Source organism: Herpailurus yagouaroundi, unplaced genomic scaffold (assembly GCF_014898765.1).
Source record: "Herpailurus yagouaroundi ecotype Mexico unplaced genomic scaffold, PumYag 182, whole genome shotgun sequence".
Lineage (NCBI taxonomy): Eukaryota > Metazoa > Chordata > Mammalia > Carnivora > Felidae > Herpailurus > Herpailurus yagouaroundi.
In genome coordinates this window covers 10,824,279-10,850,833 of record NW_024412413.1, presented here as the reverse complement: position 1 = coordinate 10,850,833, position 26,555 = coordinate 10,824,279, and the positions used below count along the sequence as shown (strand labels likewise).

Genomic DNA, 26,555 nt, shown 5'->3' with positions numbered 1-26,555 from the left:
GCCCCGCTCACCCCGCCGGCGCCGGGTCCCGCCGCCGCCTTCGCCAGCGCATGCAACAGCTGGAGGCAAACTTGCCGCGGGGCGGGCCGCCCGAGGTGCGCAGCGCCCCCCAGCGCCAGCCCGAGGGCGCCCGCGGCCCCGACTCCCCCTCCGCCGGCGGACCCCCCTCCTCACCTCGTCCTGGCCGCCGCGTCCCCGTGCTCCACGGCTGGCAACCCGAGACGCTGCCGCGTTCCCATTTTACGGGCGGGCCAACTGAGGCTCGGGGAGAGGAGCGACTCGCCCAAGGTCACACGGCGAGCTTGACCCCAGAGACGGTGTTAGGTTAGACTCCAAATATCTACCCTTGTGCAAGGGTTTTGGCGGCCGCTCACTACCCTTCACCCCACTCCCCACCCCCCAGAAGCTTCTTAGGCCCCGGCCCCTTCCCGGCCAACGTCCCCGCACACCTGTGCCACCCGCCACGGGGTAGAAGCTAGAGGGAGGAGGTGACGGATGCAGAAAGCAAGCTCTGGCATCGGGGCCTGTACCCCTGCACTTGGGCACGCAGGCATCTGGTGGGGAGACTCGGCTCGTGGCCCGCGTACACGAAAACGCAGGCGCCTTCTCTCGACCCCCAGGAGCCACAAACCCACACGCGGGAGCACTGCCTGGAGCAGGTGCTCTGCGTCGCCCTCACTTTTATGGGGCCGCATGCGCCAGTGCCTGTCCTCAGGTGGTGCACAGCAGAACGTGAAGTTCAGGCCGCAGGAAGGCGCAGCGGGAGCATCTCATCCAGGCCAGGAATGGCAGCACCTCCCTGGAAGGAGCCACTGCCTCCGCTGCATCTTGACGCATGAGTAGTAGCTGGTCAGCTGAAGAAGGTAGAGAGGCCGTGGGAACAGCATGTGCAAAGGCACAGAGGCATGAAACAGTGGTGTGTGTGTGTGTGTGTGTGTGTGCAGGGAACTCCACGGAGTTGGGTATTACTGGAGCAGAAAGAACGTCTGTTCAGAAATTCCTCCCTCCTGTCAACTGAGAACACAAGAGCAGGTCGAGGAGGGGACCAGAGCTGGGACGCAGGCCACTGTAATCTCCCAGACAACACCGTGTTCCGCCACCACTGCCCTCTGCGACTGCACTCCAGGCCGCCTAGCACACTCCTATCCACCCTTCAAGGCCCCTCACTGCAGATCCAAACAAGTCATTATGCTGTCTGTGTGCCCTCTAAACTGAGCCCTCCTGGAGGGCAAGGGCTGTACGGACCGCATCGTAGGTTCTCCGCACAGGGCTGGTCACCAAGCAGGGTCCCAGCCCAAAGTCCTCCGGGGAAGAATCTTCCCCCGCCGCCCCGCCCACCTCGGGAGCAGACACAATGGCCCTTGCGCCCTCTGGCGGACAGAGCGCGAAACTGCAGAGAGCTCCCTCTTCTGTGACCGCGGCTCTCACGCGCAGAAACTTCCCAAGAGGCGGGCACTGGCGAGGGCCACCTAATCCGCTCGGGCTCAAGGGACTGAGCCATGATCTCAAGGAATACCAGGCAGCGGGCGGCCACACGGCCTCTTCCGGCTCTGCTTTTGTGACTTTCCCAGCCATTTGCCCAGGCGCCGGTCACAGCCCCCTCTGGGCCTCAGCTTCCCTTCCATGAAATGAGAACGACAAAAGCCACCCCCCGTCCCCAGCACGATGCTGGGCTCACCACATGAGCACCCCCTTTCCCCTGGGGACCTCCAGGTCTGCCTGGTTTAGCTCTGGTGCTTTTGAGCTCCAAAATGTTCTAAGACTCTCCCCCCTGGGGATTGCCCTCACTAGACAGACATAAACGGGAAAGCCTTTCAAACTCTTAACTGAGTCACTGCCACTAAATAGAAGACGGAGTTGGCCTGGGCTAAGCGAGGGTCAGGGCGGATCACGCTCTCTGGACACCCGATTGGGCCTTCTCCGGACCAGCGCTGTCTGGTAGAATTTTCTGTGATGGTGGGAGTGTTCTATCTGCACTGTCCAAAAGAGTGCTCACTAACCACATGTGGCTATTGAGTGCTCGCGGTTGTGGCTGCTGTGGCTGAAGAACCGCCTTTTTAATTTTTGTTTTATTAAGTTAGATTTGAATAGCCGTATGTGGTTAGTGGCTACCCATGTTGGATAGTGCAGGTCCAGAAAGACAGCAACCTCCTCGCTAAAATAGAGCCCATAGAGAGCTCTCTCTCCCTCTCTCTCTCCCCCCCCCCCCCACACACACCCCACCCTGAGCCCCCTGGCCAGGGTTATGATAAGGAGACTGCCTAGAATCTAAGTGGGCAGGTAAGGTTGAGACAAATGTGGGCAGCAACATGCCCACCTGTGCCCATGGTCAGTGTCCTAGCTTAGGCCTTGCCATCTTTCACCTGGACACCTGCAACAACCCTCCTCCTCACCCTCCAGTAGCTCTCATGCAATGATGCCATGCGTGTCCCGTCTCAGGACAGTGCCAATGATTGGCAGCAGCTGCCTGGGTCCTCCCTCTGCAGGAAGTGTCATGATCAACTGGTGATGTCTGCCTCGGGGGCAGCCACAGGACGAGCCGTGCGCCCTCCCTGCTAGGGACTGAAACCCAAACTCCTTAACTTGCCCAAAGAAAGCCCTCCGCAGTCAGGCCTTTCCCGACCCCCTCCAGCATCTTCCCGTATCACCCCACGCGCGCTCCGGGTCCCGGCAACACCAATACCCGCCCTTTCCAGAACATTCCATGAAACTCTCACCCCATGCTTTCCACGCCATTTGTGCTTTTGATGCTGTTCCTCCCTCAGCCTGGAAGCCTTTCCTCCTCTCCTATGGCCTCCCCACCTGTCTGCTTCCAGTCTTTAACCAGGTGCTGCTCAAAGACCACCACCTCTATGAAGCCTCCCCTGACCACCCCTAAGCGGAGCTGGCCAAGCTACTTCTTCCTCCACTGGTTCCCGGAACCAGCTGCGTGTAGGTCTGAATGACAGCACGCGTCACGTCGTACTACTAAGCCTTCTCACTCTCCCCTCCCACCCACACCGAAATTTCCTCCCTCCCTACCGCCACGGACAGCCTCCCAAGGGCTAGTTGAGTCATCGGCGGAGTGATACGCGGACGGGGAAAACGAGCAAAGCAGGCCCATCCCGGAAGCCTCAGTGCCAGATGAGAGGCAGGTACTTCCGGCTGCCTGGACCCCTGTCCTGAAGCCCTGAATGCCTGTTCTGGAATCTTCCAGAGGTGGTCGGAAGCGCCCTCTAACCGCACCCCAACGAGTGCCCCTTTTCCCCCCGAGTTGACCAGATGTGGCTCACGGCCAAATGAGCCCAACGCCCGGGCCGCATCACCGCGAGGACGTGTCTTCCGGACGCTCTTCCCTTATTGCAGGGCTTAGAGAAGAGAGCACTAAGAGGAGCCCACGCGGGCTAAAAGCTTCCTGCGCTGTTTCAGGTTGAACGGCAAGATCTACCCCTTTGGACTTAGATGAATTGCTTTCCGCTCCGTCCACATGGCATTTTGAGTTGATTAAGGAAATTAGGTTAAGCAATTCTTTTAGAGAAACAGGCAGACACCAGAGTGTGTATGGGGTGTCACATTCCTGGTTTGGATCCAGACCAAAATTCAGATTTTCTGCTGTGCCTCCGATGCGAGAACGGAGGCTACCATCATGAGAGACAAGAACCAGTGATGAGAGACAGAACCCAGGAGGGAAAAACTGAAGCTTCCCCCCTGCTAAAACCTCTGCCCCTTGCCCACCATGGAGCCATCCCAATGCCTATGAAGACAAGAAGACGGAGCTTCTCAGAAAGGAGAGTCTTTTTTTTTTTTTTTTTCAATGTTTCTTTATGTTTGAGAAAGAGAGAGAGACCAGGGGAAGGGCAGAGAGAGAGGGAGACACAGAATCAGAAGCAGGCTCCAGGCTCTGAGCTGTCAGCACAGGGCCCGATGTGGCACTCGAACTCACGAAACGTGAGATCATGACCTGAGCCGAAGACGGATGCTTAACCGAGGGAGCCACCCAGGCACCCCGGGGGAGTCCTTTACATAGAGATGTGGTTTTTTTTGCTGTGACAGGTCAGGAGCTGGGGGGGGGGGGGGCCGGAGTTGGGAATCGCAGGTCAGGAGGTGAGATACAGGGGAGCCCCCAGAGAAGCCTTCGTTGTGAAGGAATTTGGGAGAACACACACATTTCCCAAAGGGATTTTTAGGTCATTTCTCTGTGGAGTGTGCAATATAATCCTCCTTTCCCCGCTTCAACCTCCCTAACCACCTTCCATACTTGCTTTAGAAAAGTCTACATGCTTGGGGCACCTGAGTGGCTCAGTCAGTTGAGCGACTGACTCTTGGTCTCAGCTCAGGTCATGATCTCACGGTTTGTGGGTTTGAGCCCCTCGTCCAGCTCTGCGAGATTCCCTCTCCCTCTCTCTCTCCCCCCCTCCCTCGCTCACACTCTGTCTCTCTCTCTCAAATAAAACATGAAAACTTTTTTTAAAAAGTCTACATGCTGGGGCGCCTGGGTGGCGCAGTCGGTTAAGCGTCCGACTTCAGCCAGGTCACGATCTCGCGGTCCGTGAGTTCGAGCCCCGCGTCGGGCTCTGGGCTGATGGCTCAGAGCCTGGAGCCTGTTTCCGATTCTGTGTCTCCCTCTCTCTCTGCCCCTCCCCCGTTCATGCTCTGTCTCTCTCTGTCCCAAAAATAAATAAGCGTTGAAAAAAAAATAAATAAAAATAAAATAAATAAATAAATAAATAAAATAAAAAGTCTACATGCTTATCATATTAGTCATCTGTTACTGTGCAACTCAGTGGCTCAAAACTCAGTGGCTTACATCAGCAAAAAAAAAAAAAAAAAAAAAAAAAAAAACGGCTATTATCACACGGCGGCCGTGGTCAGGAACTTGGGACCGGGCGATTCTTGTTTGAGAAATCTCGGAAGATTGAATCATTGCTGGGGCTGCACTCATCTGAAGGCTGGACTGGGGCTGGGGGATCTGCGGCTAAGGTGGGTCATCCCCGTGGCTGACGAGTTGGTGCTGGCGGTTGGCAGGAGGCCTCAGTTTGTGTCCCACGGACCTCTCGCCAGGACTGCTCAAGCATCCTCCCAGCATGGCGGCTGCTTCCCCCCAGAGCGAGAACAAAGAGGAAGCCACAATGTCTTGTATGACCTAAACTCAGAAGTTACGCGTTCTCAATGTTTGCAATGTCCTGTCGGTTACACGGGTCTGCCCTGGTCGTTGTGGGAGAGAACCACACAGGGTATGAATGTCAGGAGGAAGGTACCAGCGGCAGCCATCTTGGCGGCCAGTGGGGTTGAGATCAATCAGCCACATTTGGGGAAAGGGAGAGAGTTCTGCATTCAGACTAGCAAAGGTGAAAACAGAATTTGGCAGGTGGATATCAGAGCTGGGGGACCGCATTCCATAGGATTCTAGGAATGATTCTGAGAGTCTGGAGTCCTCATATCCACGAATCAAGGGCAGCTCAAAGCTAATGGGGCATGAAGAATGTACACACAGTTCCCGATGAGTCTAGACTAGAGGCCGGCTGGATGTGTGGGCCCCTTGAGAGGGGGCCTGTGAGGGCCAAGGCCACACTCCACGGGATATTTTGAAGCGTTCACGGGGAGACCCTTTGACCCAGCGATCCAATTATGGGAGGTCTCTCAGGGAAGTTCACTAAGGGTGCTGGTGGCACCCTGCCTGCCTGCCTTGGAGCTGAGATTCCTGGGTAGTGAGGTTGGCTCAGCCGTGTCCCATCTGGTCCAGCCACTCACCAGGCACAGGGAGAGTGCTCTGGGAGGGCCCTCCTGAGCTGGCCCACCCAGTGGTGCAAGGGTCAGACAGGCAGCCTGCTCCACCCCAGGTAGGGTCTGCTTGCATGTGACAGATCACCTCCCCCCAGCCTTCTGTGCCAGGAGTCATTTCTGAGATACCGCCACACCCCCCCCCCCCCAGGAAGAGCTGGAAGGGGATGAGGGGAGGTTCAGGCTCTGTGCCTCTGATTTCTGCTGCCCATTAGCCAGAGGCTGCTGAGCCCCACACTGTCAAGGTGTGTGCTATTTGGGTCCCAGCACCCTTATATGGGGCTTCAGAATTCTGCCGTCCAGGGACTCTGCTGGAGCCTCAGGCCGGGGCCCTGCAGCCAGAGCAGGGGTGTGGGGGGCAGGGATGTGAGTCTCAGCTGGCTCAGCGGCCACCAGGTCAGCCAGGCAGCCTGCATTATTAAGCCATCTATCTGGCTCTGCCCAGAGGGATGCTGGGGGTGGGGGCAGACTCACTGGCAATGCCTGGGTCCGGAACTGGGGCAGCCGGAGGCCCCTGGGATCTGGAGGCCACCGGCCTCACGGCCAGGCTTCTCACTACTGACCTGCTGCCGGGCTCCAAGGCGCGGGAGGCTGCAGGGACCGGAGAGGCGCTGACTGGCCGCTTTCTTCGCGTTCTTTCCCTGCTCGACAACTTCCCGGCTCTGATTCCACAGGGTAGAGTGCCAACTCCTTACACTAGCATCTGGAGTTTTCCGCAACCTGGCCACATTCTACCTAGAATCAGAATCGTGGCTCAAAATGGGAGGGGGGGGAGGGAATTTACTCTTTCAGGCTCGATGCCAAGTGTTCCCCATGAATTCAAGTCTCCGTGGGGGCAGCTGGGGGGGCTCAATCAGTTAAGCGGCTGACTTGGGCTCAGGTCATGATCTCACGGTTCGTGAGTTCAAGCCCCGCATCAGGCCGGCAGCGACAGTGTGGCCCCTGCTTGGGATTCTCTCTCTCTCTCTCTCTCTCTCTCTCTCTGCCCCTCCCCAACTTGTGCACACGCTCTCTCTCTCCCTCCCCCTCTCTCAAAATAAATAAACTTTTTTTTTTTGAGTTTGAAGTCTCAGTGAGCAGCGACAACAATCCTACGAGGTGCTTACGGTTATTACGCCCATTTTACTGATGAGGCTCAGAGATGCTGAGCGGTTTGACCAAGATTTCACGGAGAAGGAAAAGCAACACCACAATTCACCCAGGTTTTCCTGCTGATGGAACCGTGTTGCAGCCACAGGATTGGGGGGGGGGGGCGGATTTTAGGCTGGTAGTCCCGTTCTTAGACTTTATACTTGATGTTCTCTCAGCCTAAAATCTGGGTGTCTCGAGGTCCCTGTGGGCGAGAGAGTAGCTGTGTGGCCCCAAGGCTCTGTGGGAAACGGAACGTACCAAGTTTCTCAGACCCAAACCCAGATGCCACCTTGATGGTGCCTGGGCTGCCCGCAAACCGGATCCTTCAACAACTCCTGTCAGCTCTGCCTCCCAAGTGTATCCTACACCCAGCCCCTTCCCTCCCCGCCATTGCCACACAGCAAGGGGAGGGTCCCTCCTCTCTGTTCACCCAGAAGCTCTCATGCGGGAGGCACGTCACAAAACGTTTGGGAAGGAAAATGATCAAGTTCATGGCTGAGGGCACAAATGAGGGTGGGAAGGAAGCGTCATCAGAGGAGGAAGGCGGCTGTCTGGGAGGGCAGGAAGGTGAGTGAACTCACTCCTGCCCTGGGGCCCAGGGGCGGGGCACTGGGCTAGGGGAAACTGGCACACAGGAAGAGCTGTGCCCGCTCCCTGCCAGCCTGACGGGGGCACAGGGGCATGCAAGCAGGACACCTGGAAGGGACAAGATACAGAGGCGTGACATGGCCAGGACGGCAGGGGACAACTGGGGCGCGGGAAGGCCACCCAGGACCCTGTCTCGTCCCTCCTGGGACTCTGCAAGGTCCTTCCCAGCCCAGGTCCAGGTGCCCGGGCAGCATAAGCGCTGCGCGCGCCCCGGGTTTCCCTGGGTCTGACCAGGCCGGCGTGGGGGAATTTTCTGTCAGAGGCCCCGTTCCGTTCCCTCCTCCCGGGTGCCTTGGGGGTGATGGGGGCAGAGCCCTAACAGCGGCACGCTTCGGCCCCCAGCACCAGAGAAGGAGGCCCCCCTGCGCAGGGCCTGGGGGTGGGAAGGTATGTGTGAAGTCAGGGGGCCGTGTGGGAGCCGGGAGGGGAGCAAGGCACGTGTCAAGGCCACAGCCAAGCAGGCTGCGTTCCGGGCAGGCCCCGGATCCCTGGGGAGGGTACCAACCCCCACCCCCACCCCCACCATTTATAGCACGGCTGCTATAAAGCGACTATGAAGCGAAGGGATTAGTCAGGACTCATTGGTTGCCAGTGACAGAAACCCAACCCCGGGCCCAGGCTGCACTGGCTTAAACTGGAAAGGAGACATACATGGGCTCCCATAAGAGGGCGGGCTGGGGAGGCTCGGCCTGGGGAGGACTGAGAGAGGCCATCTTGAATGCCATCAGCATTCTCTCCACCTCTCTCTCTCTCTCTCTCTCTCTCTCTCTCGTTTAGTTCTTTCGGGACGGAGTCCCCCCAGCCCCTGGCTGACAGCCTCCCAGATTCACGGGGAGACAGGGAGAGCCTCACTTCCCCTTCCAAACTGAGCAATCCTAGGGGAGGACTCTGATTGGCCCAGCGTGGGTCACCTGCTTACCCCCTGGACCAATCGCTGTGGCCAGGACGAGGAGGGCAAGTTAATGGCCCAGCCTGGGTCAGGCATCCGCACCCTTGTCACCAGGGGAGGGCCCGTCAGCAGAAGAATTGGAGGAGGGAGGGACACTGGGCGGACACAAGCGAGAGCAGCAGGGCCGGTTTTGTGTGTGTTTAATAAACATCTCATTGGGGAATAATTTTAGAGTTGGAGGGGGGGAAAATGCAAAGGGAGCACAGAGGGCTTTGCTGTATACCTTCCCCCTCCCCCCCCCCCCCCCCCCCCCCCGCTTCTCCTGACGTTAACGTCTTACGTAACCACAGCACGTTTGTCAAAATTAAGAAATTAGCCCTGGTAGGTTGCTGCGGCCCCAACTCCGGACTTCACGTCGATTCGCCCGTCTGTCCGCTGACGTCCTTCTGTTCCAGCATCCCGACCCCAAGACCACATTGCATTCAGTCCTCACGTCCCCGGAGTCTTCTCTGCTCTCCTGGCGGGTTCCCGTTCATCCCTTGCTTTTCGTGACCTTGGCAGTTGTGAAGGGTGCCGATCAGGTGTTCTGTCGCAGGTCCCTCACCTGGGGCTTAGCTGATGTTTTCTCGCACCGTGGGTCATGGGGCGGGGAGAAAAGCACAGAGCTGTGACGCCCTTGTCACCCGCTGTCTATTGGGGGGTCCGTGACATCCACATGACTGGCGATGCCAACCTTGATCACTTGGGTAAGGTGGGGCCTTACCTCCATTTTACGGAGGGGGAAACTGAGGCGTGGAAGGGCTAAGCGGCTCGCTTGCTTTAGAACGAGTAGTGAGACAGACTGTCAACCAGTCCTGTCTGGCTCCCACCATCCCACAGTTCCCAGGAGTTTTAGACAGGGAAACTGAGGCAGGAGCCCAGCTCTAGGCGTGGGAAGGTGAGAAGGGCTCACCACGGAATCTTCTTGAGGCTTGGAGCAAGAAGACAGAGACCAAGAATTCTCCTCGCGGGGCACCTGGGTAGCTCAGTCGGTTGAGCATCTGACCCCTGATTTCGCCTCAGGTTGCGATCTCAGGGTCGTGGGATCGAGCCCTGCTCAGCATGGAGCCTGCTCGAGATTCTCTCTCTCCCTCTCTCTCTCTCTCTCTCTCTCCCTCCTTTGCCCCTCTCCCCCACTTGCACTCTCTCTCTCACTCAAAACAAAAACAAAAAAATTCTTCTTGCAGGTGTGAGGCCCTGTGGGGACGGGCCTAGGAGGCCCCCGGAGACTCTAGCCAGCAGGGGCAGAGAAAGGAGACAAAAGGCACAAAGACAGGGGCTCAGCCAGGTAGGAAAAATGAAGGGGGGAGGGAATGGTAAGTATGACCAGGCCACAGCGATCCGGGAAGGCTCCCGGGAAGAGAAGGCTGAGGACAGTGAAGGCAGCTTCAGTGCGAGGGTTGTCGCGCGAGACGGGGAGAGCAAAGTGTTTATAAAACCGTGGGCGGTAGCCTCCAACAAGACTGGGTTCGGTCTCTTGCATACGGCCGCCTGAAGAGGGGTCTTGGGCAAGTGGCCACCTCCCAAGCTGCTTTGGGGCTTTCTGTCTCCCGGGCTCTGCCTGCCCTGCTCCCCCGAAATGCTCATTCCCGCACCTGCCGTCGGACCACTCCATGCTGGACCAGCCACATTCTTCGCAGGGCCCGGCGACAAGCGAAAATCTGGAACCCCTTCCCGTGTTCAAAAACGATTAAGACTTTCAGGACGGTGAGGCAGGACCCGACACCACGCACGGGGTCCTTCAAGGTGGGGGGTGACGGCACAGGTCACATGCCCAGGAAGCTGAGCCGGTTCCCAGCCCTCCGTGACCACCCTGACCCGGCGATCTGATGGCCGTATTTTCTCTGCGGTCTTTTGGCCATTAATCCCTGGCACCGCTGGGGCTGTCGTGGCTGTTCTGCCCTCACGTGATTTGTCCTTGTCGCGCCCTGGGCGGAAGGCTGGGTGAGGTGAACTCCAAGGTGCTCCCGACCGTTCGATCTGATGTCCTTTAATTTTATGGCTTTAATATCTTCTGTCGGGAAGCTTCCGAGCTCCCGTGTCTAAGATGCCAAGAGTCATGGGGTCAGGGCTTCCCTCATGTGGTGTCGAAATCCCTGCCGTCCCCAGGCAGGGCGCAGGCGTTAGAGGAGAAAGTAACTGTGGCAAGGATTTCAGTCACTTGTGGTTTTGCAAATTTGAAATGTGAAATTAACTGTGGATCTTTGTGGAAGTCGCTGGGTTCTTCAAAAGTGCCACGTGTCTCCCAAAGCCCGTCGGTCTGTGACGGTGGGTCCGAAGGGTCCCAACCTTCCCTCAACCGGGTGCTCATCAGCCTGGCTGGCCCAGTTTTACATTTCGCGCCTTACTCCTCCTTTGGTGTCATTTTATTTATTTTATTATTATTATTTTTTTAATGTTTATTTTTGAGAGCGAGAGAGACAGCGTGAGCGGGGCAGGGGCAGAGAGAGAGAGGGAGACCCAGAATCCGAAGCGGGCTCCAGGCTCCTGAGCGCTCAGGACAGAACCCGACGCGGGGCTCGAACTCACGGACCGCGAGATCCTGAGCCGAGCCGAAGTCGGATGCCCAACTGACTCAGCCCCCCGGGCGCCGCCATTCCTGCTCACTTGTTAACTTTGCTTCCCCAACCCCTTTGCGGTCAAGAGGCAGGACATTAGAGTGGTCAGCCGGCCTGCACACATCTCTTACCTCTGTCAGGAAAACACGTGGAGCTCACGGCATCTCTCTGGGGCTCAGTTTCCTCATCCGAACATTCGAGACTGAATTAGCCCCGTGTCTTTGGTTACTACTCTGGATTAAAACTTCTAGCGGTGGGGAAAAAAACCCACCACTGTCTGACTCTGCTCCCAGTTTTGTGGGGCAGGAAGCCCGGAAGGGCTCAGCCGGGCAACTCTCGCTTGGGGTTTTGATGTGGGTGCAGTCAGATGCCATCTGGGGCGGCCGTCGCCGTCACAGCGGGGCTGTGTGGCGTGTCCGGGGCGGCTGGCTCACACGGCTGGCCTCTGGTGCCTGCCGTAGTTTGGCGGCCGTGCTAGAGCCGGTGACCGATGCGCTTACCGCCATCACGGCAGCTGGGCTTTTTCCAGAACGAGTGTCCCGGGAACCAGCAGCTCCGCGGCCTTTTCGTACCTGGCCTTAGAAATCACAGCCCATCGCTTCCACGGCTTTCCGTTGGTGATAAGCGCGTCACTTCACTCTGGCCCAGATTGAAGGGGAAAAGACACAGATGCTGCTCCTTAAATAAAAGTGTCCAGAAACTTGGGAGCGGGTTTCAAAACCGTCACAATACGGGGCACCTGGGTGGCTCGCTCGGTGAAGCGTCCCGCTTCGGCTCAGGTCACGATCTCGCGGTCCGTGAGTTCGAGCCCCCACGTCGGGCTCAGTGCTGACAGCTCGGAGCCTGGAGCCTGTTTCCGATTCTGTGTCTCCCTCTCTCTCTGTCCCTCCCCCGTTCATGCTCTGTCTCTCTCTGTCCCAAAAATAAATAAACGTTAAAAAAAAAATTAAAAAAAAAAAAACAAAAAACCCTGTCACAATACACACAAAGCACTTGGAACAGCGCTGGGCACCCAGGAAGAACTTAAACGCGTTTGCTGTTGGATCATAGCCCCACATGACGAAAATGGGCCGGTCATACAAAATGGTCTGTTGAAACACTAAAGTAGGGGTGAAGGTATTAACAAAAATTCTCCACTTCAGAATAAGGCGTAACCATCGATTGTCAACAGGAATTTGATTACGCCTGTGGAATGTGCTGGTGTGGAGGCGGAGGATTTCGCACAAGGAAAGAGGAAAAGTAAAAACGGGAAATACAGCCCTTAAATACCTGCACGTGGGATTGTGTCATACCCCGGGCCAGTGTGGGGTCTCTTATGTCACGTTGTCCGGCCAGGTGCCCGGGGGCGAGCCTCTGAAGTTTGCACATCTTTTCCCCCACAAAGCAATCAAGGCGTCGCTCTGGGAACCCACGGGAGTGTTTCCGGAGTAAGCACAAAATAAAGCTTTCCGGCACGAAATTGATGACTTCCGTCACTAAAGGCAGAGAAGGGACCAAGAGCACAGAGGCGTTATTCAAAGACGCTCGCCTCGTGGAAAAGCCAGGTAGAAGCTATTCTTTTGTCGGGAAATTTACAGACCTAGCCACACGGTGAATGACAAGTCAGAGAGAGCAGCTTCAATGACGTTATCTTTCATCCAGTGACACTCTAGGGAGTGCGGGCGTGGTCGGGACAGTTAGTGGCCAACGATGGAGAAGATGGGTAGTTCTCGCACATACGTGCTGGTAGTTATTCCCCCTTCTCTCTTTTTCTTCTGCAGAGATAGAAACTTTCCTGGATACATGCCCAGATAAAGGCTACATTTTATTTCCCAGTTGACCCCCAGTTGACCGTGCAGACGGGCGTGGCCACGTGACGGGATTCTAGCCAAGGAAATGAGAGCAGAGACAAGCGGTGCCATTTCCTATTCCTGCGTGCCTCTCCTTTTGTTTTCCTGCCCTTTTCCCCGGGGCTGGAATGTGGTTGCAATGGCAGGAGCTGCAGCAGCCATCTTAAACCAGGTAGGCGAGCCACCGGCAGGTTGAGGAAGGCAGGTAATACAATAAAAAGCTGCAGCCTATCAGCGTGGGTCCCATCGTGCTCAGACTGTTGTCTCGGAGAAAAGTACCTTTCTATCTTATCTCAGTCACAGTTATTCAGGCTCTTGTTATAGGACACCTGTGTCCTCAGGAACGCATCTTTAATTTACGAAAGCATCTGTGGCTCGAGTTTTTCCAACACCCGCAGCCTGATCTGCCCCTATGTGAGGGAAATGTCCTCCATAATGTCTTTGGGCCCCAAATAAATTACTCAACACGGGTGCTGCAGAGGAGGGCGTTTTTTGGTTACGTCGATGATAACTTCGCGGGCCACGGCGCAGACTGGAAGGGGCCGCTGAGATCAGCACTGACTCTCCGCCACCACGTAGGCTGCAAGGAAGGGTGCGAGCTACGTGGATGGAGGCACCTGCTGGGGAATGCCAGCGCTCACAGCGTATTCACACCGAGCGGCTGGCAGGCGACAATGTGCTTCCTGCTCTTCATTTGGTGCCGGGAGAAACTGAGAAAATTAGAAGCGCGATGAAGCCAAGGCCACCGAGTGGCCGTCTTTTGAGCCAGCTGTCAGCAGAGATGGGCCGAACAAAAGTCTGCCTTTCCAACCTGAGCAACTCTCACTGTCGAATGAAGGTGCACGTCAAGTTTTCTTTTTAATGAGGGACAAGAGGGGGGACCTGGGGGGCTCAGTCGGTTAAGCGTCCGACTTTGGCTCAGGTCGTGATCTCGCAGTTCGTGGGTTCGAACCCCGCGTCGGGCTCTGTGCTGACAGCTCAGAGCCCGGAGCCTGTTTCGAGTTCGGTCTCCTTCTCTCTCTGCCCCTCCCCCACTCGTGCTCTGTCCCTGTCTCTAAAAAATAAATAAACGTGAAAAAAATGTTCTAATTCTATATCGTACAATATTTTTATAATCTTATAACTAGTATTTTCAATAATGATAATAAACTAAAATGGGGGACAAGATTCAAAGTCTTCCTCCGTGGACACGACAAAACCAATGTAACCCATCCCTTTGATTTTAAGAAACACGAGTTGGCCATACAAGTCAGCACCTGGGATAATCGGATTCTGTTGCCTTGGGGCTAAATTCCCATTTTCACATCTGATAAAAAGATACCAGGGTTTTGAAAGACCGACTGTGGGACAAATTTCTTGATTCCCCCACGGCCTGAGTCTGTCCCAGCACTGGGCGATTTTCTCCACTGCTCAGGGGGAGAAATCGATGACACGGCAACGAGCATATTAAAAGCCCCATCCGAGAGCTGTCACCGCACAAGAAGGAATGCTTTCCGGTGTGAAATGCAACCAAAGCGGGGCCCGGGCGGCTGGCCCGACAACATCCCAGCCCTCGAGTGCGCTGAACGCGGCGCCTTCTCTTCTGACGGTGCCGGGAAGAGGCTGCCCTGTGACATCACTTCTTCATCCGCTCAGGGGCTGTGTCCAATCCTCACAGGTCCGGGACCACCTGACCGCCACCAGGCGCTTGTGCCCGTCCGCCCCGCAACCCGTGGCCGAGCGATGGTGAAGTCGAGACAACAGCTGCCTGGATGGGAACAGCTCAGGTCATGATCTCACGCTTTGTGGGTTCGAGCTTTGCATCGTATGGGATTCTCTCCCTCCCTCTCCCTCTCTCTCTCTCTCTCTTTAAAAATTAAAAAATAAAAACAATAAAAGACGGAGAATTACAAACATACTTATCCCTTCCAGTGACATGAAGGCCCTTTTCTAGGTGCCTCACGTAAGGGGAATCCTCCAGAATTTGTCATTTGGGGTCTGGCTTCTTTTTCACTTAACATCATGTCTTCCGGGTTCATCCCTGTGATAATACGGATCCGAACTTTATTCCTTTTTTAAGGCTGAATAATATTCCATTGTATGTGTTCGTCTTATACTTAAAAAAAAAATTTTTTTTTTTAATGTTTAGTTCTGAGAGAGAGACAGAGGCAGGGAGCAAGCAGGGGAGAAACAGAGAGAGGGGGAGGACACAGAATCCGAAGCAGGCTCTGGGCTCCGAGCCATCAGCACAGACCCCGAAGCGGGGGCTCGAATCCACGAACCGCGAGATCACGACCTGAGCCGAAGTCGGACGCTTAACGGACTGAGCCACCCAGGTACCCTTTTATCTTATACTTTTGATAACGTTTACACATGTGAGTCTCCAGCCTTCAGAGTTCTTTCAAATTCCTTTGGGTCTATACCCAGGACCGGAACCACCAGATCCCATGGTAATTCTACATTTACCTTTCGGAGGCATCGCCAAACTGTTTTCCACAGCCGGTGCCCGATCTTACGTTCTACCGTTAACTATACACATATTTTATTTAGCTTTGTTTATTTACGACAGATCTTTTCCTAATTACCGAAGATTGCTGGTTCACCTGTGCCATTATGGAGTCTGGGGAGCGAGACTGCCCTGCGGGTGTTCAGTTTTGTGGGTCTGGATCAGAAAACCCAGCAGCTGGTGGCGCCTGGGAGGCTCAGTCGGGTCAGCATCTGACTCTTGATTTCGGCTCAGGTCGTGATCTCACAGTCCACGGGTTCGAGCCCTGCGTCCGGCTCTGTGCCAACAGCTCGGAGCCTGGAATCGGCTTTGGATTCCGTGTCTCCCTCTCTCTCTCTCTCTCTCTCTCTGCCCCTCCCCAGCTCACGCCCTGTCTCTCTCTCTCTCTCTCTCTCTCTCTCTCTCTCTGTGTCTCAAAAATAAATAAACATTAAAAAAATGTGAAGAAAGAAAAGAGAAAAAGAAACCTGAGCTTCTAAGGTCCTGTCGTGCTCAGACTAAGATGTGTGGCGCTGTGTGAGAGGGTCTGTGGGCGCACGTCCAGGCCACGGTGCTGGGCGTGGGGTCAGTCTGCTGTGTCTCCCCCAAACTGCTCCAGAGGAAGGGCAGCTGGAGGCGAAGTGGCTGGGGCCGGGCCGTGGGCGTGGAGAAGAGGCGGAAATAGGTGGAACAGCGTGGGGGCAGGTGGAACAGCATGAGGACAGGTGGAACAGGAGAGAGCATGGCCCGGGGACCCACCCGCGAGAAGCCACGCATCCTGCGTACCCTGCCTAAACTGACAGACGGCTGGCACCGTGCCTGGGACGGGCCGAGAGAAGAGAAAATCATGCATTCATTCAACAAACGTCCTCTGAACACCTGCTTCACCGGGAGCCGGCCTGCAGACACAGGCAGACCCAGCCCTCCTGTGTTGAGTCCCCAGCCCTGCCACGAGTCTCTGCTCTCGCCAAGTCACCCCTGCACGCGGCCCGTGGTGGTGGTGGCGCAGTGGTGACGGCTGGGGCGTGGGCCAGCAGGTCTCCCCCAAAACACGCACCTCCACGCAGTAACAGCCACCGTCCATGAAGAGTTCAGCACGGGCCTAACTAAGCACGTCACACGGATTCACGCCCAATCCTGACGACAACCCCCGTTTTACAGGTGAGAAGGTAACTGTAGCTCAGAGAGGCTGTGTCACTGCCCAACGTCACACAGCTGAGAGCTGGAGGAGCCCACGCCGGTCGCCCCAAACGGCCTCTCTAAATCCGAGAGCCTTCCCCGAAGACACCGAAAGCAACACCGGCAAGGAGGTTGACGTCACACACGGCACAGAATCCGGTATTATCCGAAGCCCCTCTCAGAGGGCCGGAGTCTACCGGGGATAGCTTCCCGACCCTTCCCCAGGTGTCCCTGGGTCCTCCGTCCTTCTGCCCAGGCTCCTCAACACCCACCCCTGCCCGGAGCCTTTGGCGGTGATGAACCGCTCCTTCTGGAAAGGAGTGGCTGACACCCCCCACCCCCCACGGCGGCCTCCCCGGAAAGCCTGGCGGCTCTCCCCAGAGCGGCCCCACCTCCTCGAGGGCAGGCAGGACTGCCGAGAGCAAACATTTTTTTCCCCTTTGTCACATAGAGTAATAGACTCTTGAAAAATCACATACTTGGAGGATCACAGCTGAATCTTATAATCTGAGACTCTCCATCAAAGCGCCTGACGACCATCGACTAAGAGAACCTCGGAGTCAGTGACTCGAGACTCCCGGCACGCCACCATCCCTCCATCACGGACCGGGCAGTGGCTGCTGTCGCGGAGCGGCCCAGGCTGGCGGGCTGACACAGGGCAGGCCAGGAGAGTGGGGGGGGGGGGGGGACGGTCAGGGAGGCGAGGAAGCCGGGGGGTGCAGAGGAGGGGGGGGGGGTGGGAGGAGGGAGGCTCAGCCTGTTGTCACGCTAGAGGAAGCAGTTGGCGGGTGAGGCCTGGCTCCGTTACTGATGGTTTTTAATTATGTAAATCAGCCCAGGGCCTGCGCCCGGCACAGGCTTGGCATCCATCAGCTGGCAGCAGAATTAATCAATAAATAACCAGCTGGATGGGGCCTGGGCAGAAGCACCCGGCCACACCCCCACCACTACCCCCGAGGGGTCCTCCCAAGCTGGCAGGAGTAAAGGGATTACGGGCAGCTCAGGCCATCAGTGTAGCACACACGCGCGCGCGCACACACACACACACACACGCACAGGCACCACGCATATAGCTATAGCTTTGGAAGCCTCATACATGCGCACAGGTGGATGCGCCTGCACACACAGACTCTGGGCTGTCGCGGCCCCTGTGTGCGCGTGCCCCGCACGTATCTCCCCCCCGCAGAGCCCAGCGCGCGCCCGGGAGCACAGCGGTTAGGAGGCAAGGTCCTCATTCCAACCTCACACTCGTCTCGGGTGGGACGGAGCTTTGCAGCTCACGGCCCACACCGCTTGACCCCCACAGCAGCCCTGCGAGGCTGGCCCGGCTGGGCCGAGGCCCCCCATTTTACAGACAAGCTGAGTCTCAGAGAAGGGACTTGTCCGAGGTTACATCCGGCCGTCTTTCCTCCTCCTCACAGCCACCCTTGCCCCCACCCACGCAAAGGTTTGAAGGGCTCTAGACCCAAGAAAGTTGGTGGGGGGAGTGGGAGAGGGAGCAGGAGGGCCCCCAAGCCTCCCCCTGAGAGCAGGGGCCTTGATGACCCGGCAGAGAGCAGGGCGGGCCTGCAGCACCCCTCACCCCGCACCCCGGTAAGGGCCAGGCCGGTGGGGGGCCTTTCCGCTCTCCTAGGGAGCAGTGCTAGATTGCTCTCTCCACCCGGCGTGCTCACCCCCCCAGTGCTGCCCCCATAAATCAGCCTCCCCATCTGGGCCTTGGCTGTTCCTTGATCCCTCGCCAGCCAGCTCCGGCGTTGTTATTTTCAACCATCCCCCGTGCAGGAGGGGACTCACAGGAGGACTCGTAAAATTAATGGACGGGCTTCCTCCTCCCGTCTTCCCCTTTCTCTCTGCGCCTGGCTTTCCGCTGGCCTCTGCTTCTCTCCGGTTGGGATCACTAAATACCAAATGAGGAAATGACCCGAGACATGAATGAGTTTCACCGAGCGCGCCGTGGGCCCTCTGTCTCTGGGTCCGGCGGACAGTGCACCTGGGGTCAGCTCACAGCACCCACTTCCCTCGGTCTCAGCCCAGGGGGTTCCCAGCTGCCACCACCTCCCCAGGACGCAGGAAGAGGAAGCGGGAAGGTGCCCCTGCGTGGTCGAAGCAGACTCAGCGGGCCCTGGGGGCAGCCCGGGAAAGAACCTTGAGAGCCAGGGGCCCCCCAGTGTGGTCAGGCCTTTGGAGCTATCACTCCTCGGAACAGCCGATAAAGACACTGGACTTCGGAAAAGGTCCAGGGTGCACAGCGCTGGGAATTCAAAACCACACAAACAGTGGTTAGCCGCTCAGCCTCTGGAGCCAGCCTCTCCGAGTAGCTGTGTGATCCTGGGCAAGCTGCTTCACCTCTCTGTGCCTCAGTTTCCTTCTGGGTAAAGTGGAGTGAGGAATAGTACCTCCATCATAGGTGAGTGGGCACGTACCCTTTAGAAGAGTCACTGGTGAGGGCGCCTGGGTGGCTTAGTCAGTCAGACTCTGGGTTTCAGCTCAGGTCACGATCTCACGGTTCGTGAGTTCGAGCCCCGCACCGGGCTCCGCGCCGACAGTGCAGAGCCTGCTTGGGATTCTCTCTCTCTCTCCCCCTCTCTCTCTGCCCCTCCCCACCTCTCTCTCTCTCAAAATAAATAAATTTAAAAAAAATTTTTTTAAAAGAAGAGTCACCGAGGACCACAGTCAAATGCTCTAAACCTTAGCAACTGTTACCGTAATTAAAGATGCTGGTACACAGACCCAAGTGTGCATCAGAATGCCCTGGAGGGCTTTTAAAACCCACACTGCTTCCCTCTCATCCCCACTCCCTAGGGTTTCTGGTTTCTTCCTCGGTAGGTCTGGGAGGGGCCAGGAGTTTGCATGTCTAACACATCACCAGCCAAGGCTGAGACTGCTAGTCTGGTGAGAACAACTGAAGCCCATGTCAGTGCTCACTACCCAGCTCAGCTGCCCCACCCCCTTTACCGCTTGGGAACTAAGGCCCGGGGAGGGGAGTGTGTGCGACCTCCTCCCCAACCTTCCCCACTGACTCCAGGAGCAAAGAGGCAGAATTTGCCTTCCCTGCCAGAGGTAATCTTTTAATCTCTTTGGCTTTAATCTTGCAGCCCAGCATAAACCCAAATCCACACGGGGTGGGGGGGGGAGGGGAGGGGGAGGGAGGGGCACAAATCTCCTGTCCTGGCGAGGAGAGTAATCCAGGCTTTTAACCCTGCATTTCATCACGGATCTTTTATCCCATCTCTGCCTTCCTCACCCCTGGCTCCTGAGAGGCACTCCTCATAGGAGATGAGGAGGCAGAGAGAGCAAACGGATGGGGTAAGGCTAGGTTGGAATCACGTGTTAAAAAGACTCCACTTGGAGAAGCCAAGCTTTCATTGCAAAACAACATAAAAGAGAAATGATACGTTGTGGTTCATTGCCATTAAGAGTAATAGTCATCAAAAGACACCACTAAGAGAAAGAAGAGCCAATTCACAGATGCAGAAAAGCTATTTCAATACATATATCTGACAAAGGACTAGTACGCAGCATATATAAAGAACTCCTACAAATTAATAAGAAAAAACTTTTTTTTAATAGGCAAAAGATATGAAGTGGGATTTCACAAACGAAAATCTCAGAATCACCCATACCCACATGAAAAGACAATGTTATCAACCATGAGAGATATGCAGACTAAAACCACCACAAGCTATCATTCACACCCACAGGAACAACCACAATTGAAAACTGAAAATATCAAATATAGGAGAGACGAGGATCAACTCTCATATGCGACTAGTGGGAGTAGCAATGGTTCAACCTGTCTGACAGTTTCTTACAAAGTTGTGCATATATCTATTCTATGACCCAGCCATTCCACAACTGGGTATCTGCCCAAAAGAAGTGAATGTATATGTCTACACAAATACTTGAACACGAATACTTTCTGCAGCTTTACTCATAGCTCCAGACAGGAAACCATCCAACTGTCCATCAACAGAATAAATGAATAGACAAATGATGGCATAGCCCACAGTGGAATATTACTTAGCACTAAAAAAAAAAAAAATCAGGGCTCCTGGGTGGCTCAGTTGGTTAAGCATCCGACTTCAGCTCAGGTCATGATCTCATGGTCTGTGAGTTCAAGCCCCGCTTCGGGCTCTGTGCTGACAGCTCAGGACCTGGAGCCTGCTTCGGATTCTGTGTCTCCCTCTCTCTCTGCACCTCCTCCACTCGTGCTCTTCCTGTCTCTCTCTCTCAAAAATAAATAAACGTCAAAAAATTTTTAAAAAATCAACTATAGATATGCATACCACAATCTGGACGAATCTCACAAGTATCACACTAAGTCCAAGAAGTCAAAAGCAAGAGAACATCTGCATGACTCTGTTTAGATGAAATATAAGTACAGGCAAAGCCAGTCTCTGGGGATACAGGTCAGGATCGTGGTTGCCCTTTGAGAGAGGAAAGGTTAGTGACTAGGAAGGGCGTAAGAAGCCTTCTGGGGGTGCCGGGAACGTTCCACAAACATAGGTAAAAATTCACTGAACTGTACACGTAAAACCCGCACTTTCCTTTCCTAGATGCAAATTATACCTCAATATTTTTTCAACAACAGTAAAAAAGAGATGAAAAGACACTATATTTGAAACATGTACTCAGGCCATCCCCCTCCCCTTTGGCACTCAAAGGACCCAGGACCCAGCCCAGCTCTGCCACAGCGTGGCTTTGACTCAGCCTCAGTTTCCCCATCTGTAAAAAGGAAAGAATCTCCAATAACCTCCCCAGTCTGTGGGGAGGATCCGTGTGAAAACAGAGGCGAAATGTTCTCTTGGATTGTCAGAACCCTTCAGGGGTTGTGACCCCCTCTCAGGGCCTGGCAGAAATTGGTGGGGTAGGGTGCATGAAGTTGGTCCCTGGACCTGGGCTGCCTAGCGATGGGCCTGGAGGAGTGTGAAGAGGTCTTCCCAGACAGGCTACAATTTGCTGGCCACCCACATCCTCAAGACTCCAGGCTACTCCTATCCTGCCCTCCCAGGTAGACCATCCAGACCTCCAGCCCAGTGCTAAACCATACCATCACTGTTGTCATCACGGTTCCTTCCAGAACATACCTGCAAGGCACAGAGCCCCTGCTTGACGGCCTTCTCCTCTCTCCCCCTTGCCCTGCCATCGTTGCCTGGCCGAACCCCTCCCCCAAAGCTGGCACGACCATAGGACACTGAGGGGGAGATAAAACCCCCAAACTAGCAAGGCCCCGAAGGGCCTGGGTCCCGGCATTCGCAGGCAGGGCTCCTTCCCCTCACCCTGTCCAGCTGTCTTGCCTGAAACAGTCACAGCACCTGAAAAAAGCCACAGGCTCCACTTTGGGGTGTATAGGACACTACTGTGCTCTGGGGCCGAGGTGGCAAAGTGTCCTTCTCGTGTCCTGTCTCCCATTTACGTTAGTAATGAACTCACGTGGCAATGTGCCCGGCCGAAAGGTTCCACTTCCCAGCCTCCCCTGCGGTGAGGCGAGGCCAGTGAGGGAAACATGTGTTGTCAGGCGGGACCGAGGGAAACGTTCAGCCTGTCTATACCCACCACCCCAGAGAGCAGATGTGACGGTGGAGGTCCAGCAGCCACTTTGTAGCATGAGGCGACTTTGAGGGCGGAAGCCGCGTGCCAAAGTTGGTGAAACTAAGAGAAAGAAGGAGCCTGGGTCCCTGACGACACTGCTGGGTCCCCCACCACCTCTGGACTCTCCTACCTCCCGACGTCCTCTGCGTGAAACAGAAGTAAGCCTCAGTCTGGTTCAAGCCACCATGACTTCCACTCTCTGTTATCCGCAACAGGAAGCAACCCTGAACTGATACACAAAAGCCCTGCAAGGTTGCGATTCCTGGCCTGGAGCGCAGGAACGTTTGCCCATCCCAAAAAGCAAACACACCAACAAATGAAACGCTCGCCGGTTGGGGTAAGATCCTCCTTTAAAATGGTCTTCCTCTGGCTTTGTCACGTGAAGCGGAGTAGTTGGCAAGAAGCTCCCCGGTGAAACCGAGGCTTGCGGTTCTCCCGCAAGAAGGAGCACTGTTCAGCCACGCTGTGACCTCCCTACGTGACCGTCCTGCGCTGCAGGGCCCGGGGGCTGGGGACTCCGCAAGGGCAGCAGACAGCCTGAGTTCAGATCCCTGCTCCACGAACTGCGGCCCTCTTTGTGCCTCGGTTTCTTCGCCTGTAAAATGGGCGTCCTAGGGTGAGGAATACAGAGCCCGACCTGGGAAGAGCTTGGAGCGGTGCCTGGTGCAAAGGAGGGGCTCGAGACTGTCAGCCACGGTTGTCACGTTCGTGCTGAGAACTTTCTTTCTTTCTTTTTTTTTTTTTTTTTTTTTTTTTTTTTAACATGTATTTGTTTTTGAGAGACAGAAACAGAACACAAGTCGGGGAGGGGCAGAGAGAGAGAGAGAGGGAGACCCAGAATCCGAAGCGGGTTCCAGGCTCCGAGCTGTCAGCGCAGAGCCCGACGCGGGGCTCGAACCCACGGACCGCGAGATCGTGACCTGAGCCGAAGTCGGACGCCCACCCAGGCGCCCCTAGAACTCTCTTTCTTTGCGTCTGCTTGTAACACGAAACTGAACTTACTCTCCAGTTTTGGAACATTTCATTCCCCCCCCCCCTCCATATTCACTGCCCTTATTGGAATCAACCCCGGGAAGAGCCTTCTGGCCCAGGAGGTGGACCCCAGACCTTTTCCTCTTGCTTGGGTTTACGCGAGCAAAACCCAAGCGTGATTGTAGGCGATTCGCTTGCCAAGCGCCAGGGCAGAAACTTCAACGCGTCCGTGCCACTGAGGCAGCGTCAGGAAGCTCCCTCCGTCCCAAACGATCTCCCCTCCGACACTGACTGAAATTCCACGCTAGAGCCAGAGGACCCCTGGGAGGAGAAGCCACTTAGAAGCACAGCATCTTGGAGTAAATGCACGTACTCAGGTCAGCGTCGGGGAGGCAGTCTCGGCAGGGAAAGGGAGGGCAACCCCGCAGGCGAATTTTTGGATCTTCCCGGGGCAGTGCGAGAAGACTGCAGCCTCTAGAGGCTGTGAGCTCAGTCTCACCCACCTACACATGGCGTGCGCGCGCGCACACACACACACACACTGATAATCGCTTTACCCCAGCAGTAGGGGCTTAAGCGGCTATGTAGGCTAGCACCCCCCCCCCCCAGCTGCACCAGTCACCTCTGTCCCGAGGCGCTCGGTTCCCAGAGGCTCAGCAAGGGACGTCTTCAGGGCTGGCGGCTGATGGGGTTTCAACAGAGCCAGTCAGCTGCCAGTAACACACAGCCTCCCTCTGTCTCTGTCTCTCACGCACACGCAGTCATGCCCAGACGTACAGTCGGAGGCAACACGCGAGACACGGGCGCACCGAACTGTCCTCCCAAAGGTGTGACAAAGGGGGACAGGCCACACACAACCGTCCCGTCCGGGAGGAGGCTCTGGTCTGTGTGCTCCCAGAAACAAGGCAGCTGCACAGACAGGACCGCTCCCACCCAGATCTTTCCCCGCCCCCCCACCTCTGGTGCCCCCTCATCCCTGCTCCTAGTCAGGCATTGCACCCCCAGAAGTTCTCAGCTCCCCTCCTCCACAGGAGCCCCATATCCTCTCCCCGGGAGCCAAGCCCAATCAGGGTCCTCCTTCCCACTCATCCCCTTTCCCAGCACTCAAGGCCCCCCAGGAATCTTTTCACCCCCCCCCACTTCCCCCATTAACGCCCCCTCCTAGCCCTGGGACTGTAAGAACCCAGGCATAAGAACCACGTCTGCCCTTGTCTTCCCCGCCTGCGCCACAGGGCTACGCACGGAGGTGCAGGGCCCCAACCTTCCCCTCCCCCTGCCTAGGGCTCACCCCCTCATCTCCCCCCCTTGGGGAGCCGCTGGCGGCTCCTCTCGTTTCCCAGCGAGCGTGTGACAACAGAGATTAGAGCAATTAGAGAAAAGTCATCAGAGGGCAAGGCAGGAGCCACCACGACACCCAATTACCAGGGCCGGCAAGACACGGGTGAAGCACAAACTCACTCAACACGGATGACAGATTGGCACAAATTCCAAAGCCAGGGAGGGGCGGGGGGGTGGGGGGAGCCAAGTTCCATCTGAGACTCTCTTGTTTCCGTTTCAACCTGCTCTCTGCTGTTTGCGGCAGCTTTCACATCAGTGCGCCCAAGAGAGGCAGACGGGGTGGAGGTGATTTCAGTCCCATTTTATAGAAGAAGCGATTGCGGCCCAGGGGATGGGGAAGAACAGTTTCAGAGCGCGTCCAGTCCACAGGCCGGATCTTCCCGGCTGAAGGCGGGGATCAGGGTGGCCCCAGTCCCCGGGAGAGGTCCCCGATGGCTTTCCGTCCCGTTCCCTGCTCTTCAACTCTCCCTGAAAATAATCGGCAAAGGGTTGAGGTACGCGGGCATGCTGTCTGGGGCTCGCGGTGGGCTTGGCATCTGCACGGGGGTGACCTTGCCCTGCAGCAAACGACAGAATTATTTCATCGATGGCTGCTGTCCCCAGCTGGTCACGGTTTGCCGAGCCCGTTCAATGTGCCGTGTGCTTTTCCTCCCTGGCAGGGAGCGGTGCGGGTGTTCTCAGCATCTGAGCGCGGGTGGTCCGTTTTCATGCCCCCTTATTAGGCCTTTCCCAAGCCTGGCCTGGTCCCCCCATGGCAGCTCCCCCCACCCAAGCGTCTTAACCTTCCTGCCTGGCCCACCTTGCCCTGAGCCTGGCCTGGGCAAGAAGCCAGCAAGTGATGCAGGAGTGCCCCCTGGTGGTGATGGCCTGTTCCGCCCACTGGGACTCCAGCCAGGGGTCTAGCGAGCCTCACTCCCCACACACACCTCCCCGACTGCCCGCCTGTCGCCTGTCGGGGCGAAGGGAAGACCGGGAATCTGTGGAAGAAGCACAAAGACCCGAGGCCTGAGGAAGTTGCGGATGGCTCCATCCCTGTTCCAGCAGCTGGCAGCACGAAGGCCCCTGGGTGGCAGGTGGACACCAGGCACAGCCACACCAGCGTGGCCCATCAGAGGCGCTCGGGAGATGCGGGATGGATGAAAAATAGAATAAGCGGATGAGTGAATAAATGAATTCTTTGTTTCCTAAAAGGTGGTGCGAATATCACTATCAGTAAGCAGGCTGATGTTTAGATAATATTGATTAACTCATTTAAAAGCAATGTACTTCTTTTTATGTGTGTTACTTATAATATATCTGGCCCATCCGATTAATTGTATCAAGGGTATTTTTAAACCAGACGCGTCGGAGCGCCTGGGTGGTCAGTCGGTTGAGCGTCCAACCTCTGATTTCAGTTCAGGTCACGATCCTGGGGTCGCGAGATCAAACCCCGCACTAGGCTCCATGCAGCACGGAGCCTGCTTAAGATTCTCTCCCTCTCTCTCTCTCTCTCTCTGTCTCTCTCTCTCTACCCCTCTCCCCAGCCGTGCTCTCTCTCTAAAAAACCATAAACAAACAAACAAATATAAAACAGATGTCTTTAGGTACAAAAGGGGCCAATGCAAAAAAAAAAAAAAGAACTTTAGGTAAAAAACATGTGGGTATCCTCAGGACCCAGCAAAGAGGTGTTTGATTAATGCTAGTGTAATAAATTAATGAATGGAGACACGGCCAGGCAGACTGTGGATGGTCTTATAGAGCAGTATATGGGTCCCAAACTCGGCTGTATGTGAATCACCTGCTTTAAAAAGCATCTCTGGGCAGGTATGTGTCTCTGACGATCAGGTGGCTGAGGAGGGAGCCCGTGTGCTTGGGCACTCAGTTTGGGCACCGTATTAAGGAGCAGCCTGACTTCACTGCCATTGGAGAGGGTGAAACTGCCACCATCAGACGAAGCAAGCCACATTTGGCGACCTGGGAGCCACTCGCTGGGTGAACGGTCGGCCCCAACGAACTTGACGCTATCACTCAAGGGAAGAGAAGTGAGCTTATATTTATGTAAAGTACTTCAAATTAACACAATGTGTAAAGTTGTTGTGCATTTACTATGATTGTAACATAATGACTAATTATTTCTCATTTATTCACCCTGCATATCATATTTTATTTAGCATGTG

At 55.8% G+C, this 26,555-nt stretch overlaps 2 long non-coding RNA genes across 3 annotated transcripts in view; both read right to left on the bottom strand.

The window, feature by feature from the left end:
• Positions 1-23,634, bottom strand: part of LOC121040393 (uncharacterized) — a 73,360-nt gene extending 49,726 nt beyond the window's left edge. Inside the window, exon 1 of one of the 2 annotated variants that reach the window (XR_005795264.1) lies at positions 23,354-23,634. This is a non-coding gene — a long non-coding RNA (uncharacterized LOC121040393). The remainder of the gene's footprint in view (positions 1-23,353) is intronic. The other variant, XR_005795265.1, reaches the window with a different exon arrangement.
• Positions 23,635-24,515: 881 nt separating this feature from the next.
• Positions 24,516-25,488, bottom strand: LOC121040394 (uncharacterized). The gene is made up of 2 exons (XR_005795267.1): positions 25,326-25,488; positions 24,516-24,956 (listed from the first exon to the last, which is right to left on the bottom strand). It is a non-coding gene; the product is annotated as an uncharacterized LOC121040394 (long non-coding RNA).
• Positions 25,489-26,555: the final 1,067 nt, after the last annotated feature.